Genomic DNA, 8,518 nt, shown 5'->3' with positions numbered 1-8,518 from the left:
TCCACTGCCTCAGTGTCTGACAGTATGCTGGGAATCTGGGTTTAAGTGGTGCTTTGCAAAACACATCTTGTTTTCTAACAGGTAGCTAGCTAACCTAAAGGTGTGTTTACACATAGTCGATCGACCATCAGGTCGATTGTGTGGTATATTGTACTATGTATTGTACTACCATCAGGTCGATCGATTATGGTCGCCCGTCGACCAAGTTTGAACACACCATTACAGTCATATATTTACGAAGCAAAGAAAAACAGTATACTGTTACATGTCAGTAGAACTGAAGGCAACGCAATGACTTTCATTACAACCTAAGCAATGTACATCTACATATCTATCCAAGCTGGGACTATAACTATACGTATACGTACAACCTTTCATTGTACTGTAATACTGCTGAGAACATACCTCCCATTCTATACCGGTGCGGAAAATGCGAACATACCAGTCTCCTGTCTCGTAAATTTATTACCATGTACACACCATTACGGAATTTTGACAACACGAAATTACCAATTGAAAACGTCGTTATCGTGTTGCGAGTACCTCGCTCAAGGTTAATTATTGTTAGCCACGATACCCGCGTACACCGAAAAATATATGTAACATTGAAGTTGTCACGATGTTTGGAAGCTTACGTCACATTTTAGTGTGAGAAGTGTTGTGTGAGTGTTATCATTATCATGTTATGTTATATTGTTGCCTCGGTGGCGTAGTGGTCAAGACGCTCGCCTGGTAATCAGGAGGGCGTGGGTTCGATCCCAGCCGAGGTATGGAATTTTATCCTCATTTATTTGAGAATTTGACCACATAATAATAGAGCTCTAAGGGTTAGGTGGTAGAGAACGCCTAAGGCGTTAACCTCGCCTAGTGGTTACCTTCCACTCAAGAGTCTATTATTATTATTAAGAGAGAAGGAATTCGGTCTTCTACTCTCAAAAAATTTGACGTCATCGGTACCACAACTATAGGTATTATACAAGTCATGGGATACGGTTATCTGAGGGTATTTTCATATTATGTCATAACTTCATAGGTAGACACCTAAGTCATAACTTTTTTCAAGCGTGAAATGTAAAGTGAGTTCTTTTTAGGAAAGCCAGTGGCATGGAATATGATATGAAGATACCTACCTACCTAGTTGTTGGAAAGATACCTACCATCCTCTCAGACGAAAAAAAAAAAAAATGTAAATAGGTAGGTACCTACCTTTATGAACTCTAGATCACATTTTTCACCTATCTCTCTCTCTCTCCCTCTCTCTCTCTCTCTCTCTCTTTCTTTCTCCTTCTCCCTCTCTTTCTTTTTCTGTCTTTCTCTCCCTCTTTCTCTCTCTCTCTTTTTCTCTCTCTCTTTCCCTGTTTCTCCCGATTTCTCTTTCCCTACCTATATTCCTCTCCCTCTCTCTCCCCCTCTCTTTCTGCTTTCGCTCTCTTTTGATGCAAAAAACCCCTGTCATGATGGGATTTGTGTATCTTTTCTCGAAAACCCCACATCAAAAATAGAGAAAAAATGCGGAGAAAGAGTAGTAGAGAGAGAGAGAGAAAGGGACGAGAGAGAAAGAAAATAAAGAGACAGAGCGAAAGGGGACGAGAGAGAGAGAGAAAGAAAACGGCTTCCAACCTGCCCCCCATTCCCCCCCCCCCACTCTCCCATCAACCCACGGCCTACAAAAACATACAAGTGCACAAGTATAGAGCGAGGGGGGTTGAGAATGGCGCGGGGGGTCAATTCAATTCTCCCAGCCGGTGTGGCAATAATTCTAATAATTTAGATAAAAAGAGGCTCAGCCCTACTCAAGAGCTTATGTGCAAAATCCTAACCTGCCTCACACTATTCCATATTGAGGCCCCCTCTTCCCTTCCCCTCGTCTCCTGGATAGGGAGGGGGGTATTACGCAAGCCGTTCATGCGTTTGATTGGATTCAGTGAGAGAGAGAGGAGAGATAGGGGGAGAGAGAGAGAATATGTTAATGTTGCGAGCTCCGAGTTATTATCATCGGCATCTTTTGGTGTCAAGATCAGGGGTACGATTAGATTAACACGAAATTAACAAGCCTATACCGCTGATAAATTAAATGAGCCTACTGCTGATAAATGAACGAGCCTGCAACAATTCCAACTCTACTCTTTATGTGTCGAAAATGAACTCTGCGGATATTTCAAAAGTCAACAAGCCTGAACTACCTAACCAATAAAATATTGCCTATTAACCTACGCATCTCTACAAGATCAAACGCGAAGTTAGAGTGTTAAAGAAATTTGCTGTAACGTACTCGGATATTTATGTACGTGCGGAGAAATGGTGGAGGAGTTCCGATATTAGGAGTTCGACTGTTATGAGTTCATGTATTGAAGGCTTTTCTGGGTGATAGCTGGACGTCAATACTAAGAAGACAACTGTTGGAAAGCTGTACCTATAAGATGATTCTTCGATTTTCTGGAATATAGCGCTTCATCCATTGCTCAATATCATCAAATTCGTCAATCCACAATTCCACTTCAGCAGCAGGATCAGGAGGCATTGAACGTGTTGCAGGCTGTAACATGAAACATAATTTATGTATAGTGTATACATATGAGTTCTTCATACATAAAATACACATTAGATAATTATGTAATTTTCAAGCTCTCTTCAGTTTGCGTTGAAGATCACTTTGCTTAATAATTCTGCTTTAAAATTTAAATAGCGTACCTCGGTTCTGGACATTCTAGATATCTTGTCCAAAGTTTCAAATCGCCCTCACCAGACTTGCTATCGGTTCGCTCATATATTGCACCATACTAGTCCGAACTACTGCACATTGTGTCTGATGTTGGTGCAAGTTCCATTCTCATCTCGTCAACCATTGCACTGTGGTCGTTGCACTTTCCTTCCTACACTTATGAGACGACCTTGCGAAATTCTTGGCCAAACAGTATTCTCTCGTGTGTCGTAGTTCGTCTTGGAGAGGGGTTATTTCTATCCTTCCAATGTTCAGTGTGAAGAATGTGCTGCAATTCCTGAGCATATGTGACGTGGCGTTGAGATGTTTGCTGGTTTTTTTGTTGCGATTCTATTTCTGAAGCCATTTTTATCCAAAGAAGTTTGACTTCTTCGATGTTCAGTAGGTGACGAGCTTCAAAACCTCGGTATTAGCTAGATCTTTTGTTTGAATGAATTTGAATCTTTTGTTCAGGTGTTATAAACTTATTGCTGAAAGCCTTATCCCTCTGCTCCTAATTCAAGTGAAGCCGTTTTAATAGACGTATAAGATAAGTGCCCTTTTCGTCAGCACGATGCTCTGGTGACATGCAATAATTCTGAACACACTAACACAGCATATTTTATCCAAAGAAGTTTGACTTCTTCGATGTTCAGTAGGTGACGAGCTTCAAAACCTCGGTATTAGCTAGATCTTTTGTTTGAATGATAAGTTCAGGTGTTATAAACTTATTGCTGAAAGCCTTATCCCTCTGCTCCTAATTCAAGTGAAGCCGTTTTATTAGACGTATAAGATAAGTGCCCTTTTCGTCAGCACGATGCTCTGGTGACTTGCAATAATTCTGAACGCAGCAAAAAAATCGCCTTCGTTCACAGTTTGTAGTAAACAGACGTATTGCCTTACATACCGTCTACCATCTTGTAAGTAAGAAAACAAATAATAACGGGATTCACATTACACACTTGCACAGTGCACACTTGCACAGTGCACACAGCAAAATAACTCACAAAAGCAATGGGAACGTTGAGGTATAGCACGGAGCACGGAGTTTCATATTGACGTAGGTTATGTTTCAAGCAGGCACACGCAAAATATTTCCGAATTCGCAAACTCTGTAGAGTAGACATAATGGAAGAAGGACTAGGAGGGAGAGGCAGGCAGAAATTCACATTAGTCTGGCGAGAAAAAAGTAGAAAAAGCGAGGGAAGACGTTTTTTCGAAGCAACCCTTCTTTCAGCCCTGGATTTTTTCGCCCGTTTCTGACTGCGTTGCTCGGTTTCTCATGTTTTTGTTTTGCTTTTCTATTTCTTTTTCATTTTTATCTTCTCGTTGTTTTCTTTCTCTCTTCCAAGTTATGATTTTTTTCTCACAACTTTTCATAGAAAACTTTTTTCTTTTTCAAGCAAACTTTTATTTTTGGGTATCGTGACTATCGTGTTGTTTTGTTTGTATAACTCAGCTTCCATTGCTACGTATCAAATATCTATTACATTCTTTGTATTTAGTTGTATCTTGTTCTTGCCAATAAATTAGTTTCATTTATAGAACTTTGAAATGTTTTTGGTGTGGTAGAAGGAATGAGTAGCACTATTATGAAATTCCATTTTCCCCAACAAGATTAAGTGTTGGGTTGGTGCCCCTTTGGGTAAACAAGGTTTTCTGTCGTTTTGTTGTGCACATTTCGTCACTCCTAATCTGCATTTTGTGACTCATATTGCTGTTTTCCGATGCCAGCATTTCTTGGAATTGCACGGTTACTGAACATTTCCTTTTTGCCGGACAAGAGTATGTTTTTCAGTCCTTGTTTGAGTTGTTTGCAACATGCATAATGCAATGTAATGCTTACCAAGTACATTGTGTACTTATCCATGATGACCTCTTCCGATGATAAGTGCACGGTTACTGAACATTTCCTTTTTGCCGGACAAGAGTATGTTTTTCAGTCCTTGTTTGAGTTGTTTGCAACATGCATAATGCAATTTAATGCTTACCAATACCAAGTACATTGTGTACTTATCCATGATGACCTCTTCCGATAGTAAATATCCTGCGATAGACTTCATGTTGTCTAACATGGTCGTTATGGAAAATTGCTTTTCCTCCGATGTTCTCACAATGTTCAACCTCACGAGCATTGACTTGAGCAATTTTCTACTGGTTTGAACTAATCTGGTTTAGGTCAGCTTGTGTTTTCGGTCGGTTTTACTTTAAATGAGGTTTTCTTTCTACTCTCTGCCACCAACATTCTTCATCATAGGAATCAAACCTTTGAGGGGTCATTAATAATTTAATTTGATAATATTTAAACTTGACTGAAAAGAAGTAGCGCTGTTACTGCATTCCATTCCATTGTTTCGGCTAATTGTTTACAGGAACTCAATTTTACACAAAAATTCACAGCATTGTTTCATATGTTGCAATCGGAAAGAAGGAAGAGAGGTACATTATATTTCAATCAAATAAAAACTGCATCGACAAACCAACCAACAAAGATCATAGTGATTTACCGTCCAGTGTTGAAATGAAAGACACTGACAGACTCGGAAACAGCAATACATAATAGGTAAGTACATACCTGGGGCATATCTTTCAATACATTACCGTGTAGTCGTGTTACACCTGCAGCAGATATACCCAGCTTATTACACGTCATATTGGTTTACAGGAACTCAATTTTACACAAAAATTCACAGCATTGTTTCATATGTTGCAATCGGAAAGAAGGAAGAGAGGTACATTATATTTTAATCAAATAAAAACTGCATCGACAAGCCAACCAACAACGATCATAGTGATTTACCGTCCAGTGTTGAAATGAAAGACACTGACAGACTCGGAAACAGCAATACATAATAGGTAAGTACATACCTGGGGCATATCTTTCAATACATTACCGTGTAGTCGTGTTACACCTGCAGCAGATATACCCAGCTTATTACACGTCATATTGATCTATCATTATTTTCATCTGATCATAGTGTTCTCTCGATAATAAATCCAATAATATACGCATCTACTTGCAATGGTAGTGATTCATTTCCCACGCTTTGAGCACGAGGTTTTGACCAATGAAGAAATATCAATCTGCCTGACTCCTACTCTATCTTAATGTTCATCAGTATATCCTTTATCCTTTTCCTATTCAAAAACTGTGTTTTCAAGTATTTCTCTATTTACAGCTACAATTAAAGCTTTGATTCCGTATTCTTGGGGTTTTTATCTTTCGAAAGAATCTTATTCATTTCGAAGAATCATGAAGATTGTCTGTTCCTTCTAAATTTGATTGGACTCCTACTCTATCTTAATGTTCATCAGTATATCCTTTATCCTTTTCCTATTCAAAAACTGTGTTTTCAAGTATTTCTCTATTTACAATTAAAGCTTTGATCCCGTATTCTTGGGGGTTTTTATCTTTCGAAAGAATCTTATTCATTTCGAAGAAACATGAAGATTGTCTGTTCCTTCTAAATTTGACTGGATTGAGTTATCGCCATGTACCATCATCTTCTTTTTTCAATTTTTCAATATTCCCAATGAGAATTTATTTATTTTTCGGTATCTATTATATTATTAGGTACATTAGGGATATCGTGAGATTGCTGCAAGTGAGCGACCCGACCATAAATCTGGAATTTTGAAAGAAACTTTGGGTTTACAATTAATCCATTAACTACTCTAGCTGGGCTCAAGATTGCAATGTTATCAAGAAACTTTCTGGATATATGCTATTAAATACTAATATTGTTGTGTTCAAGGGGTTTGAAATCAATTTGTATTTTGTTCTTGTTAAATATTAAAACCATCCATTAATTGAATACAGCTACTTGAACCATTTGGCGTCCAAGGGGTTAAAACCTCAATCCGTCCAAGACTGTGAGATAGCCAGATAGGTGCCTTTCCCAGAGCAGAGCAGGTGAATTTTCCTATCGGGAAACTTTCGGAAACGTAGCTGATTTCAATGGCGCACCATCTTAGATTAACAGAACAGAATCGATTAACAGAAACGGAGATTAAACTGACTTTGTGGACCCTGTCCGGCCATTAACGGTTTGTCCAGAGTACGTTCAAGCTTAGTCAGCATTAGTGTGATATCTAATCGAGCACAAAGGCTGATATTGGCGAATGGCGAATAACGTAAATGAGGGGAAAAAAAAAACAAACATGAAATTACGCACAATTTTTTCCCTCCCTCGTCCTCTATCCTTCCAGGGTAAAATCAATAGAACTCAATTGAAAAAAAAGCGAAAGAGAGGGAAAGAAATAAAAAATACAAATTACTTGCAAAACAAGGGAGAGGAGAAGGAAGAGGAAGGTGGCAAAATGAAATGTCTTTGATGAAAGTTGTGCAAGGCGAGGGACGAGGGAGAAAGAGAGAGAGAGGGGAGAAACAGAGGGAGAGAGAGAGATACAGAGAGGGAGAGTGAGAGATAGAGGAAGAGGGAGGGGAGGGAGAGAGAGAGAGAGAGAGAGAGAGGGAAAACAATTTTTCAATATTCCCAATGAGAATTTATTTATTTTTTGGTATCTATTATATTATTAGGTACATTGGGGATATCGTGAGATTGCTGCAATTGAGCGACCATAAATCTGGAATTTTGAAAGGAACTTTGGGTTTACTTACAATTAATCCATTAAATTCTCTAGCTGGGCTCAAGATTGCAATGTTATCAAGAAACTTTGTGGATATATTCTATTAAATACTAATATTGTTGTGTACAAGGGTTTTGAAATCAATTTTTTCTTGTTCAATATTAAAACCATCCATTAATTGAATACAGCTACTTGAACCATTTATTTTGATACGAATTCATATAAATACTGCAGTTATCATTATCACAGCATTTACTGACCATTTACTTTGACTAAGGTTCGCTCGTTGAGATACTGACTATTACTGAGTGCAGTTGAGCACTTATTGAGAGATTCACAAGACCAGTGACTACAGTACCCGATAGTATATCCAGAGACTGACTATTATAGTCGACTAGCACGATGATGTCTAGCTTACTACTTGGAGCACAGTAACTCGTAATATGAAAGTGATTTTTTATGTAACCGTAGCTACAGAATCAAGGTCAGGCTCTGAGTTGATTACATCTGCTCTTGGTTTAGTTTTAGTCTATAGAGCTAGGCTTGCTCAGGTACGAGGTACGGGTCTGAACGTTCCATTACTTCTTTCATGCTACACGCTATATCAAATCAACTTCAAGTTCTGGTCTTAACCAACCTCTAATGCTGATTTGATTCTGTTTTATCATCCACACACAACATGGTATTGAATGTGTTCGGATATGTATTTCCAAATCAAGATCCAAGATAGAAGCGGATGATCTGAGAATGTACTAGGAAATTCAGTCTGGTGTACACATTTGTTTTTATGAGAAAAGTAAGAAAGCGCTTCGACGCACACAAGTGATGAGGGAAAATTTGGAATGGAAGTTAACAACAGTATTGTTCATTTCCCACGGAGAGCATTAAAAATAAAAATAGAAGACGAAATTATGAGAAAGAAAATCCTCTGCTCTTAATTTTAAATGTTGAAACAACTTTGGTACGCACTGCTCCGTGCTCAACAATACAAAACTCAAAACACGTAGCAGAAAATTGTGAATTGATAGGTGAAATGAAATTTGAAACCTCCCCAGAGCTCGTCAACAAATTTCCATCTGAAAGTCTAAAATTGTAGATGGTAGATAGACTCAGGCAAAATAGTACGAGTCTAGCATAAAACATGACAAAGTTCAATTCAATTTTATTTTGCCATCGCCCTCCGTTCACAAATTATTTTTTATTGTTGAAACGTTTAGAAATGTATTC

The sequence above is a fragment of the Diaphorina citri genome, unplaced genomic scaffold, assembly GCF_000475195.1.
Source record: "Diaphorina citri unplaced genomic scaffold, Diaci psyllid genome assembly version 1.1 scaffold114, whole genome shotgun sequence".
NCBI lineage: Eukaryota > Metazoa > Arthropoda > Insecta > Hemiptera > Psyllidae > Diaphorina > Diaphorina citri.
This window is presented reverse-complemented; position numbering follows the sequence as displayed.